Source organism: Chinchilla lanigera, unplaced genomic scaffold (genome assembly GCF_000276665.1).
Source record: "Chinchilla lanigera isolate Chin_1 unplaced genomic scaffold, ChiLan1.0 scaffold00003, whole genome shotgun sequence".
Lineage (NCBI taxonomy): Eukaryota > Metazoa > Chordata > Mammalia > Rodentia > Chinchillidae > Chinchilla > Chinchilla lanigera.
Genome location: NW_004955404.1, coordinates 21,351,854 through 21,366,362, shown reverse-complemented (window position 1 = coordinate 21,366,362; position 14,509 = coordinate 21,351,854). Strand labels below are relative to the sequence as shown.

Below are 14,509 nucleotides of genomic sequence, written 5' to 3'. Positions count from 1 at the left end.
GAATTTGATCAGTGAATTTACTCAAATTTTTATTTTTATTTCCATTTTGTTTTTAAACTTTATCATTTAAAAATAAAAATTCAGCAGATTTTTAAATAATAGCTTGGAGATAGCCTGATAACTACTTCCTTTGAAAGAGAAAAATTTTTATATAGTCTGAAAATTTTTATATAGTCTGAATTTTTTACATAGTTTGAAAGAGAAAAATTTTCGTATAGTCCCAAGTCCTATTTTGAATAACGCAATTAGAAGAATTCTAAAACAAAGAGAATAAACAAATAAAATGCATTTCAAAATGTTCTGTTTTGATTAAAGCATTCCAGTAACAATATTAAAATTTCACATGGCAAATTCAGGAGCTCTAGAGGGCTTGGCCCTTTAGTACAAAGGACCCCTAGTAATGATTACTCTAGCAGCTGCCAAAAGCTTCTGCCATCTTTTAAATTGGCATAGACCAGTATAAATGTTCACCTATGACCTACCCAGTCAACCAGCCATGATATACGGAAGCTGTGTGGTTCTAACAGATTTCCTGCGGCATACACTCCCGCCGTGACTGGAAGGGGCTTGAGGTCAGACAGCTACAAAGAGCTACTGTGCTCCAAGGCCTTTCTCTTTCAGTGTGGTCGGGCACAGAAAGCTTTTTTATTGGGCATTTTGTATAAATATGCCTGGAAGATTATAAAATAAAATTTTTAAATCAAAGTAAAAAGACACAACCCCTCCCATAGGTTTTAACGAGGAATAGATGAGACGGGATTTGAGTCTGTGCCTAAGTGTGTCATCTGAATATAATCCCAACACAGGACCTTCATGTATATAATAAAGGTCATAAGTATTATATAAACATCTAACTTTACAATCGGCAGCAAACTCTGAATCATTGAGTACTCTTCTACCAAAAGTATCTATTAATTAAACTTTACAGAGAATAAGAATTGTTCTTCAAATACTGGGCAGTAACAGCAAAATCACAATTTTCATGTGAATTTCAATCAACAAATAGTGACATTTCTGAGTGATAACTAGCAGTTGCTACTATGGAGGAAATTGTACAATTATGAGAATACAGGAAGAGTTTATTCTGTTATATGTGGTACTGTTGAAATTGATAGTAAAAAAATAATTCACTGTTTTCAGGATGCTAAATACATTTCATTATGCTTTGATATTTCCAAATTATATACTGAACATAGGGCACAGTCTTATTTTCTTTCTTTTTCTCCCTTTTCTGTCTCTCTTTCTCTCTATGTGTCTGTGTGCGTAGCAACGAAGTTATTCCCCTACTCAAGCATGAGAGCAACGCTACCATAAAGGTTACAGCCTAATTTTATGTGAAGATTACTATCTGGAAGTCAAATTCACCAAATTAAACTTTGCAGCATCAAGCAAAATATACCTGATCAAAATACTTTCTTTAACAAAAAATACATTTTCTCTTTTTATTTGAGAGGTCATAATTCTTCTTGGCTTTATAAGTTCTATTTGAAAAATTATTTTTATTTTTAATAGTGGTTTAACAAAAATAGACATTAAACAATGAAATTCGAAGTGGGTTTTTGAGCTTAAATATAAATTCAAAGTCAATAAATATCAGTGTTTTAAATGTGTATTTCAATTTAAAACAGCATATGAAGCCCTATAAATCCCAATACATTTGTATATATCCTTACAAAAATTAATAATACAGCTGACAATAATCAGAACTGATGGACATGTGTGCTTTACATTCAGTATCTTATACTAGGCTAGATATCCCTAAAAACTTGAATTGGCTCTCCCTTGTTTTTCTATAAAAATAGCTTTCATTTTTATATCTGAACACTAACTTTGGTGTATATTTTAACATGCCCAAATTATATTTTCATTATGATGACTGTTATAAGAATTACGTTATATGTATGTATTATATTGTCTCCCTAGTATAAGAACCTGAAAGGATAAATAAAACCCGAAAGGTACAATAGATATTGTAAAAGGGAAAGAAATTGCTCAAAGGGAAGGAACAACTGGAATGAAGGAAAGGAGAAAAGAAAAAAAAGAAGGGAAAAATATATGTATGCACAAGAATAGCTGAAATAATTATACTGCTGATGTCTATTGGTTTATTGAAAGGAACCGTTAATGGTTAAATTTTTTTGAAGAATTTTGCATGCTTATATCTGGTAATCTGCACAACTAATTTGAAGACAATATGCAATATAACAACCATTGTTGAATTTCTACAACCTTGTTTAATGAAGCTCTGTATTGCTTCTAATTTTTTAAAATTTCTTTTTATTCTCTTTAATTATTTGGTCAACCTTGCATTCTTACATTTGGTAATTTGAGCAACTTTGTTGAAGATAACAATATGTAATATAACAACTGTTGTTAATTCCTATCATCTTGTTTTCAAATTCTGTATTATTTTTTTTTGTTTTGTGTTGGGTTGTTTTTGTCTTTGTTGTTACTTTGGTATTGTTCTTTTTTCTTTAAAATAAAAAAGAGTTGCTTTAGTGTATCAAAACATATTTAACACTCAAATTTGAAATAATGATCCATATACTGTATAATGTTGCTTTGTTTCACAAATAACGACACTGATAACCCAAAATTTAAAAGTATGGTTTGTTCTCCATTCTGTCAGGTAGATCTTATACAACAGTAAGTATGCATAAGCTTCATAAAATTCATCACCAAAAAGTGTCATCTAACAAGCATTCTCATGTTCTCATTACAGTAGTTGGAAAAAAATCATAAATACTTATGCTAGAGAGATAATATGATGTTTACACATGCAAGTCTGACTTATTTCACTTATGAATATGGTTTCTACTTGCATTCATTTACCTACAAAAGCTTTATCTTACTTTATAGTTGAGTAGTACTCCATTGTATAAAAATACCACATTGTTTTTATCCATTCCTCAGTTGACTGGTGCTGGGGTAAGAAACTGAAAAAGTAAATAAAATCTAAGAGGTACAATAGATATTGTGAAAGGGAAAGAAACTGTTCAAAAAGAAAGAACAACTGGTATGAGAGAAAGGAGAAAAGGAAAAAAGGAATATATATATACACAAGATAGCTAAGGTAATTGTACTACTAATTTCTATTGGTTCATTGAAAGGAACAGTTAATGTTTAATAATTTGATCAGTCTTGCATACCTATATCTGGTAATCTGAAGTACTTTGAAGATAACAATATGTAAACCATTATTATTTACATATTGTTTCAAAATTATGTATCTTTTATGTTTTATAAAAAAAATTTTATTCTTTAAAATAAAAAAACAAAATAAAATTTAAAAAGACAAAAAAGAATTCATAAAATCTGCATGTCAACAGCTCTTTATCTCATGGCAGACTTTCAGGACTATAAAATCATAACTAATCAAATACAAGTTGATAATGAATTAAAATTTTCTTGAACAATGTCTGTTCTGGATGATAAGCCTCTATATTGCCTTCTCCAACTCCTTTCTTTTCTACATAGATACAAATTATACTGATGCCCAAAACAGCTAATGGCATAGCAAGACAATAACAGTAGCTAATATTTACTTACTACTTGCAATACATGTAGTAAGAAGCCTGATAGGAATTTTGTATGGAAAATAATTCTCAAATTAAAGTAAGCCTTACCAGGAAACAGAATCTAAATATTCACCAACATTTCAGAAATCATTGAAAGCAACAGGTGGCATCGAAATCCTCTTGGAATGTTTATCCAAACCTCTAATCACTGCACCACCGGGGCACAGGTCTGTCATGAATGGTCAAAGCAACTGCACAGTCAAAAAGAACACATACCTCTCTTTTCAAAAGCATTAAAGTTATTTTGCTAAAAATAAACTATTGGCTAGAAAATGCCATGAAAAGATTTAAAAATTTAAACAAATTTTCCATCAAAAGTAATGATTTGAAAGTGAAACAATGCTATATACTTAAGACTAATTTGATCCTCTTATATATGTACCTTTCTCAAATCCAATGTGGACACAAGCCTGTATTTTAATTTTCTTCCATTAAAGTGTTATCAAGTTCACTAACACAATACAAAGTATAGCATCTTTATAATGTATTAATCAACATCAGATATGTACAGATTAGTCCATTAACAGGAATAAAGTTACCCTATAGCTAATCTAATTAATAGGCATTAGTTGATGTGTAAATAAATAGCCAAAATTATACAGCACATTCCTCATAGGAAAATTGTATCTCCATTAAGTTAACCTACCTATAGCCTTGCTTTTTTTTCTGTGTACATGTACCATAAAACTACAAATTTATTGTTGCTCACCTTAATAAGATAATTCTTCAGTAATCCAAGTTGAAGTTATAATGATAACACAGTAAGTATATGAACGCTTCATGTAAATGGTATGAAATGCTGCCAACCATAGCATAAGACCTGTGGTGGATAGTGTTTCAGCTCTATTATTATGCTTTCCACAGTAAGTTAGCAACGTAATTATACACTTTATTTAGCCAATTTACAATGGCCAAGGAGTCAGAAAACAGAGACACATTCATGTCTCCAGTAAGCATAGTGTACTCTAGTTAAAACATTCACAGTTGTCTGTTTCCTTTAAATTAGTTTGTAGTACTTCATGATCTCTAAAGGCCTGAAACTTCTAAAATTTATATTCTATTTTCATTCATAAAATATTTCCAAAATAAATTTAAATGCTGACAATTTAAAAGGATCTAATTGTTTTTATTTTAGGGTATAATTTTAAAAGTTATCTTCAATTCACTAAATATGGAGAATAAGATCTTTATATTTAAAGACCATTGATCAGCTAAATGATTCAATAACTAAAATCAAGGCATTTTAAATGGGTTCCTCTACTTAAAGCATGAAGCCGAACAGTTATCCAAACATGAGTCAATTTATTTACCCTCATTTGGGGTAAAATCACATTAAGTATTATAGAAACTGAATTAAAAAGCTGGTTGAAAATATTTCAGAAATTTTCAAAACAAAGCATTTTGAGCCTTTTTACAAAAGTAATTCAAGGTCAGGGTGACAAGTTAAGGACATAGAGTAGCATCTGATTAAACATTTTCATCAGCCATCATTTTTTCCTAAAACACCTAAACATAAGTTTGGAAATGATTACAAATTGCAAATCTTATTTACAAATGTAGTTTGCTTTTGCATTATTCTGCTTAGCTATATTATAATCCATAAATCATTTCAACAAGTATGCATGACACAAAACACCTACTCATGTGTGTACCTTCTCACCCACCCATTCTCTCGCATACTACCTCACTCCTTGTACTGGTTTGCAGAGTCTGGTTCACACTGTAATTTCTGTAATCCTAAATCTCATACACCCACTGCCCCCCAGGTGTTTCCAAGTGCCAGCCTACAAGAAGTTCACTGACAGTTTGTTGCAACAAAAGCACTCTCACTAGCAGTAGAAATCAGCTGCAAAAGCACTGCTGGCAAAAGTAATGTTCCAGGAAAACGATGTTTCACGTACTGTGAACGCATATTTATTATCAGTTAAGAAAAAAAAAATGATTCTGCTGTGATATTTTTCCCATGGAAGAAATACTTATCAACTTCTAGTTTGTACAGATATGGTCAGTGTACTGGAAGGACTGTAGCTGTACTATGAGTCTCGTGGACATTTAACTTCTGACGGCTGTGAAAGCAGACATTGCTCTTTAACTCACTTTCTGGAAGATCTCCATGATGCGATCTCAAGGGCTACTGCAGGCTCTGTTGGTGAATATTACAAGGTGGGCAGAAATGTCATCTATTGCTAAGGTGGAGACAGGCATGTATTCTTTCTTTACAAACATCCATCTCAGCACAAGTATCAATAGACGAAACAGCAGCTGGTGATGAAACTCCAACTTACAAAATTTCAATATCCGGAGACAATAACATCAAATCATTCCACGTATAATTCTACTTTCAAGAGGAAACACAGGCGCCTGCCTGGCAAGCACAAGGTCGTGAGTTCGGTTCCCGGTACCAGAGAAAAACAAAAACAAAAACAAACAAACAAAAAAAACACCAAGAGGAAATACAGACATCCTCAAACACTGAATTATTTTCTTTGAAATATATAGAGATACACAAATTGTATTTAGAACAGAATTCTTCTATTTGACATGGAAGGTCAAAAAGATTTTTAAATGTTTAAAAATAAGTAAAATTTATTTGTAGTGGTTATTGGTCACTTCCTAATAATTTCATAAATCATAATGAGGGTTCAGTTATTTGTTGCTTTTGTGTTGTTTCTTGTCGTCATTCTTGTTAGTTTTTTTAAATTTTTAAAATAAAAAATATGATAATGCCATTTTACTGTATGAATTGTTCGGGAAAAACAGGAAACATGTCAATAAATTTTAAATTTTATAATACTGATGATAGGTGCATACTGAAAAAGGATCCATGATTGTAGTCCAGAACTTAGACAGAGCCTGAAAAGTTTTATGTGATTCCTGCTCCACTGAATCAGTTTTAGTTTGCTATTAATATTTTATGATGTACGTAATGCTCACTTTGAACCTTGGCTTATTGAACATGAAACAATTGTTAATAATTATTCAAAAAGTTAAAAATAGAAAAAATTCTTAGTAGTAAGATTTTCTACTTGAGGATAAATTATACTCTGTGTACACAAATACCCTTTTTATTTTCCCTATATGTTTGAGTTATTGTAACAATAATTTCTCTTCATGATATTTTTAAGGTTCATAAATTACATCAATAGACAATTTACACATATTTTCCCAAGTAATTCAAGACATGTTTAAATGATTGAAAAAGCAGTATAATGTACTGAGAGTTTCAAATTCATTTTTGATAACTAATTTCTCAAATCATAGTTTACATCACAGAAATATGAAATCACTTAGAAATTATCCTCATGTGAACTACAGGGGATTTACATATATTTAATTTTTCTTTTAAACAAGGAAGAAGTCCAAAAGTATTAAGTTTAGTTAACATACTTAAGTCACCAGACAAGTACTGGAGCTTCTTGTAATTCATAATATTGTCTGGATCTACTATCTACTATGTGCGTTTACTATGGAATATCACCAACTATGGTGATACCTAGTTTTTCATCTATATATAATACTACTACTACTACTTCATGAAATCATTATACTAAGTAAATAAAAAATGAGGCATATACATGCAATTGTTAGCAAAGCAAATGACTATATGTATGTAACACTTCATTTACCTTTCATTTTGCATTAAAATGATGTATCAATTGTGAATGCTATTTTTAATTGTGACTGGCAAATTAAATTAAGTAACAAAAAAATCCAATCTGATTTCTATTCCTTAGAAAAATCAATTAGGCCATCTTTTCTCCATTTAAGAGAATAATTCTAAATGATATCACTATGTTACCTCTAAATGGAATGCTTTTAAAAATAAAAATACCTAGATATACATTTTTGAGTATCCTTATTTGAGTCAGCGGCACTGTAGTCATTGATCAAATTCCTATAGCAGAGACTACTACAAGAAGTAAGGACACAGAGTAATTTCAGAATACACCCTGCTTTTCACACAAGTGATCCAAATCCAAATTGGTTATTTCTTCACTGGGATATGTAATAATCAATTAAAATTGCAAATGTCATAGGACAGTGACTGTGAATCAAGTGTCACTATAAAAGCTTTATTAGATTGATGCATGTTTTTCTTTTTTTCTTTTTTTTTTTTTGGCTTTTTTTGGTTTTTCTCCGGTACCGGGAACCGAACTCATGACCTTGCGCTTGGCAGGCAGGAGCTTTTGCCACTGAGCTAAATCCCCAGCCCCGACGCATGTTTTTAATTGCAGTATAAAATGTATCAAAAACGGAGCTGGCACAGAGCTGTTTTTCACAGAAAGTTTCTTTTCATGAAGCACACATAAAATCATCATTATTTGTTTATACAAGCATAGTTACACTTTAGGACAATATATATGGCTTAACATCTGTAATTTGAAATTAATACTGTATAAAATTTGATAAGGTAGTGTGCCAATCTTATGGTTCTATGAAGAGAAAGAATGGTAACTTTGACAACTACCCTAAGGATGTAGTTTATAAATGCAAATGTACAACTGGTGTGACCATACAGTTGAGAGTAGGTTCCAGCTCTCTGAGAACTGCTCTATTGCTCTGACCTAGGTGAATTCCTGCTTATTTGGGATTTAAGTCTTTAAGCAATTAGTCATTTTTATATCTCTTATTTGTGCAATAAAAGATGTATAATATAAAACTACATTAACAACACACCAATATTTTTAGAAGTTAATGAAAAACAAAGCCTAATATTAATGAATCATAATTATTTATTGTAACAGAGGCTGATTACCAAGCTATCATATATCAAATTAAAATATATGGATGATTTTACTTAAACTGAAACTTATTAAACTCATGATGGAAATCAGAGATCGTTTTTAATGCATTGAATAAATGAATTATAATTTGCTTTTTCAACTCTGCCAACTCTAATTGTACAAAACACCACTAGGCTTCAAAGTTCAGCTTTTCTATTAAAATAAATAGAATGCGAGAGTTTTTCTGACAAAACATCTTTACAAACAAAAATATTCTATATAATTCCTAAAGCAAAATATTCATTTAGGACTTTCTTTTCCAGTTCAACTATCATCCTACTCTGTGATGTCTAGAAAATTACTTCAGAGAGTACTTTACCATGCGTAAGGACGCACTTATCTTTTAATAAAACTCTATTGAATTAAAATAATTGACCTCTCCTTCTTTACAGCAGTAAAATGAAGTGTAATACGGAATTTAGAAATGCCTGTAAAATACCTGGAATTTTTTTTAAATGGTAGAGGTTCTCAACTTAATGTAATTCGAAATAATTTATTATAGACCCTCCATAGAATGTAAATGGGGTCTCTTTCCAAACATGAATAATAACTGCTCTTATTTATTGAGTGCGCTGTACTCATCCCCACTAATTATAAATGCAGCTGTTTATATTGACTGAATTTCCACAGCATCCCAGAAATTGGATAATACTTTTTTAATCTTCTAGGAATTTATACCCTAGGCCTGTGCCCCCCAATATGGCTATAAGCCACATATAAAACTATTAAATTTTTAAAAATTCAACTCAAATAGCATTAAATATGTAGTTCTTCCATGACACCACCTACCTTTTAACCACTCAATACCACTATGTAGCTGATGGCCACCATATTAGACAGCATAGATAGAGATTATTTCCATCATTATATAATGTTCTATTGATCAGCCTTTTGTAGAGGCTTGGCATGGATATGATACAACAGAAGTTACTTGAAAATACAATTAATGAGATAGTGGTTCACATATTGTATCTCACTTATTTTGAGTTGGAGAGACAATAGATTGTCACAGAGTCAAAATATCTTTAGTATCATTCAGAGTTCCTGGTATGAGTCAATGTTTTACCTCAGATGTAGAAGATAGTGTCTAGTACTTAAGTTCTAAATATTGTATGAATGAACAAATTAACAAAAAAGTAAGACTTTTTGAAAATACAAAGAATTTTCTGGAGCTCATTTTTTATGCCAGTTAATGGGTACCAAACAATAAAATTATTTCTCAATAGGAAATGAAAACCTACTTTGTAAGAAACTGAACACTTAAAGCATTAGACAACCATGCTAAATCATGTGACAGATAATACACGATAATATTAAGATAAGTAAGTTTTCAACACTGATTTTTCCGATGGAAAAGGCTCTACATGAAATTCTGTAGAACAATAGATAAAAGGAAAGTGAAAAGTCTTTTGATGAAAGGGCAGTGAAAACCAGCTTTAGGGCAAAAGGGAACTGATCATTTCGCTGATCATTTTGAGGGAATAGAGAGATTGTGAGTGTCATGATAGATGAATGATTCTAAAGGATGAAGTTTAGTACATCAATTTAGACATTCTATCTAGAAAATAGTTCTGCAATTGTTCGTGATGAATAAGTGTTTTAGGATGATTATTTTTCTCTTAATATAATAGAAAGAAATGCAAAAACATAGGCATAATTTAATGGCCATTTAGGCTTAATTTCTAAAAATGACTAGTTATGTGATAACGAAGAACTAATGGGTCCCAAGAAGCTAATCATAACTCCAATGAAGAAATACATAGAAAAGCAAGGTTAGCTATGTAATGAAGCTGCCTCTCTTTTCCAGTGGGATGTGAATATTTCAATGTTAGCATTAACTAGATGCCATCAGCTTTGATTTTAGCAAGGTTTGATTATATATTTAAAATACGTCACAATTACACACTCACTCATCATCACTTAGCTAGCAATAAAACTACTGGTGAGGATTTGAAGTATGATCACTTATCTTCTCTACGGAAGTGTTTACCCATTGGAACTTCAAATAAACCCAATGTTCCTAGACCATAACATGATTGTGTATAGTGAATTTAACGGAAGCTAGATTGTGTTACTATTCTATTAGTTGAAATTGGTGACAAAATTGAATGTCATACAAAAGTTATTAAGATAAGCCATTTTAAAGAATTTATCTTCAGACTTACAAAGATATTCGGTATCTACTGATGGTATTGTATCATTTAAATAATCAAATTTCAGATCTGAAGTAGAACTAATCTACAGAAGTCATTTTCAAATCATCAGTTTTTGATTCATTCTTCCAAATATTATCCTTGTTTATTAAATATATTCCTTTTAATATTTTTATTGTAAATGTGTATATAACTTGTAATTTTGAAATAATAAACAGTAGAGTATCTGATAAAATATTAAACTTCCACTCATGAATTCCAATCAAGAATTTCAATCTTCTTGCAAGAAGTAACTACCATTACTGGATTTGTGTAATTCTCATTATCTCTCTCCTTTTTTTCTTCTCTCTCCTTCTTTCTCTTTCTTCTTATCCTCTCTCCTTTCTCTCTCTCTCCAACTTCTCTTTCTCCTAATTTGATGCTATATGCTTTATTAATGGTAGAACAGTATTGATATGCCCCTTGTTGTTTAATGTATCTGAGTATTCTAAGTTGTAGATGGAGATGTACTCTTTTTCATTTAGTCATTTAAATTACCGTTAGTGGTTTTCAAATGTAAATATCGGTTACATTGACTATCTTTCAATATATTGCTTTATATATTTTACATTTCTGGGTACCTTTTAGGAAAAGCAATTGTCCAAAAGATACACACCTTTTAAATTTTAGGAGATATTTCCAATTGTTCTCCAAAGAGTATATGTTTATATATGTATAAGTTTATATATGAATCTAGCAAAAACTCTAAGGGTGTATTCACAAAGAATTGTAAAAGCAAAGAAGAAAACTGTCTAATTTATGCCCATATTTCAGTTATGTCTCTGATGCTTATTTCAAGGACTACAAACAGCTAATTAAGTCTACAAGTGGTCTCAGCACTGACAGTCACTTCTGCACACCATTTGGGATTTCAGAGCTATCATTTCATTTTATCACTGATTGTCATAATGCCAAATGTAACAGACTCTTCAAAGACATACTGCCTTACAGCTATTGATTTTACCCACTGCATACTGAAACAATCATGAAGGACAGCACATTTCCCTCCTGGGGGGGGGGGTAAAACAGTCATTTCTTTTAGTGGTGAAGAATACATAGAACTTCATTGGAAAGACAACACACAAATACCTCTTAATTTAGAGTTTAAAAGTGTATCATTGGCCAAATTGGGAGGTACTGAATTGCTAGTCTTACAATGAAAAACGTAACTTATCAAACTGAGTTTTGGAGAAGGGTGAAATCTAGTGTTCAGAAAGCCACAATGAAAACTTGCCATTTAAGCTAATACAAAAAATGGAAAACCTGCTGGATTTAGATTTCAGTGAGTTCAACCCATACTTATAAAAGTCTCACAATTATTACCTAATAATTTCTGTTTATAATTTTCATTAAGTGACCTCATGAGGGACTGCAATTCTTGACTAAGGGTTTTAATATGCTAAAGGTACTACACCATGATATAAAAATAATACAGAAGGAAACACTTTAAGAAATGCATTTAATGCATGAAATTACTCCAAACCATTCAAAAGGCACTAAAACAATAATTCTATAAAATGATAAATATAAATTTATGAAAATATATGGTCATTTGGAATAAAAAAAATGTGCTATTTATGGTTTGAACTCGAATTTTAATGCACAGGTATGAAGTATGCCCAAAATTTGGATTAATTACTGTCAAATATGTTTCCATATATAAAACATATTTATAATAGTGTTAGTTCATGTGCTAATTATAATATGCTAGATATAGTCACAAATATTTGGACAAAGATTCCCAGTTTTTCATATCCAACTCAAATATTGCTTAATTAACATTAATAACCTTAATTGTGGGAAGATGTATTTGATAATTTTCTAGTGCTCAAATATGTTATGTAATCATTTGTGTTTACTTAAATATTGTATAAGCATGTGTACACATATGCTGCTTATTATGGGCCAAAACAGACATGTTTGTTCCTGCGAGTGAAAGTCTTGGCACAAATCTGATCACCTGTACGTGATCCATGCATGTCTTCTCCAGGCACTAGTCAATATCACAACCAGACAGACATGTACAGATTAAAAATTGAGGGTTTTCTTTATTTCTATGATATTTTCCCTCCTTTATTCTATTGTAGAGTCTTTATGTCACAGTTATTTCCTCAATATTTACTTTCCTGAAGAGCAGCTTATAGAGACATCTAGTGGTAAATAATGAACCATCCTTAATAGGAAAATAATGGTAGAAAGTTTTCTTCATTTATTTGAACCACAACAGGCAATCTAGAATACTACTACAGTACACATCTTTCTAACAAATCTACAAGTTGAATTAATCTCAAACATGCATAATACCTTTTTAAAAAATTCGGCCAGTAACTATTAAAATAGAAATAAAAAATTATAGAATCAAAAGTAAACTAAATTTTGATATTAAAAGGAATTGTGAAGATTAAGAAGAATAATAAAATAAAATGGCTACTTGTTTCATATTTTGTTCAGACCTTTATAACCTTTCAAAACTTCGTTAATATTAATAAATATTTGAAACTTTATTTCTGATGGGATTCACCCCTGTTATTTTGAAGGCTTGTAGCTATGATTAATATGTAATTTTAAGTTGTATATTATCCTTTAATTTTGAAATTATAAAAGCAATTTATTCTTTAAAATTATTTTTCTGTACATTCACATCATATTAAAAGATAAATAAAATGGAGGAACATTGTTTGGTGGGTAAAGTTTAAGTGTTGCCTCTACAACGTACCTGTAGCCTGCAGCTGTCATTCTTAGGCACATGTTTCTAAATTTAACAGGAATTTCCACTGTAAGATTTTATTTTTATTATTTGACATCACAGATTACTTCTTTCCCCCTCTCCATTTCACAAAGCCAAAATGTACACCGAACAAAGATCTTAAAAAAAAAAAAAAGTATTTATGGCTTAACTTTAAAATACGTACATAACAGATTCAGAGGAAAATTTTTCAAACGTTACAAAAGCTCAAGCAGGAGGTTTCAGTATTCATCTCCTTTAATTCAACATACACAGATGATGAGGAAAGATGAGATATCTATGTACCCCTGTATATGGACATGCACACACAGTATGTCTGCATAGCTATTAATACTCATGGCTAATCAAAATACAATATCATCCCAAATATTACTAAGAATCCAACAATATCAGTTATTTTTAAGGCATAATTGACTCCAGAGTAAGACAGACAAAAATCTCTCTACAAGATAAACTACCTATTTATCAAAGGAACAGCCACCCTGCCTGCATCGAGTCACTTATGACCAACTTTTCCTCTACACTTGGGAAGGACTACAGGCCTAACAGTCCAAACACAGCCTTAAGAATGTAAAGGCCTTCTTCAGGGGAGGGACGTGTCTGGTTACAAGGAAAGATCGAGGAATACTTACTGTAGAGACGACGCTAGTGAAGTTTAGCAGGTGACTCTTCAACAAACTTGCTTTCTATCCATACTGCCTCTATTTGGGGCTTTTCCAGCTTTTAGCTCATACCAAATGCATTCACATTTTTTTTTTCCTGCAAGTCGTTCGCCCTCCCTTGAACTGCCCGATCGTACTTATACAAACGTAATTCTTAAAAATAAAAGTAGCTCCCTCTCTACAGCTCGGACGAACCACTCCCTCTTCCAGGATCCTTTAGGGTAGGTAGGGAGACCGCAGCAAGGGCTCTATTGCGCTAAACGGCAGAAGAGCCGGCGAGCAGCGCAGGGCTGCAGTCATCTGTCCCTGACCACCGCCAAGCCTGGCGCTGTCGGGGTTATTTCCATTCCTCCCTTCTCCAACACGAGCACCGCACACTCCCACGCTCGCGTTACGCACGTGGTCCTAGACTCCTCTGTCTCCTAGACTGACAGCCTAGGGGGCTCGGCGGCGCCTCTGGAGCCCCGGGGCCTCGCTCTCGGCTGCCACCTATCGGGCGCCGCGCGCGCGCTGCGCCCCGGGCCCATCATGTCCGCGGCAGCGCGGC

The 14,509-nt window shown here is 32.0% G+C and overlaps 1 long non-coding RNA gene across 1 annotated transcript in view; it reads right to left on the bottom strand.

Moving 5' to 3' along the window:
• LOC102004883 overlaps window positions 1-14,402 on the bottom strand; it is a 148,870-nt gene extending 134,468 nt beyond the window's left edge. Inside the window, exon 1 of the long non-coding RNA XR_259320.1 lies at window positions 13,933-14,402. This is a non-coding gene — a long non-coding RNA (uncharacterized LOC102004883). The remainder of the gene's footprint in view (window positions 1-13,932) is intronic.
• Window positions 14,403-14,509: the final 107 nt, after the last annotated feature.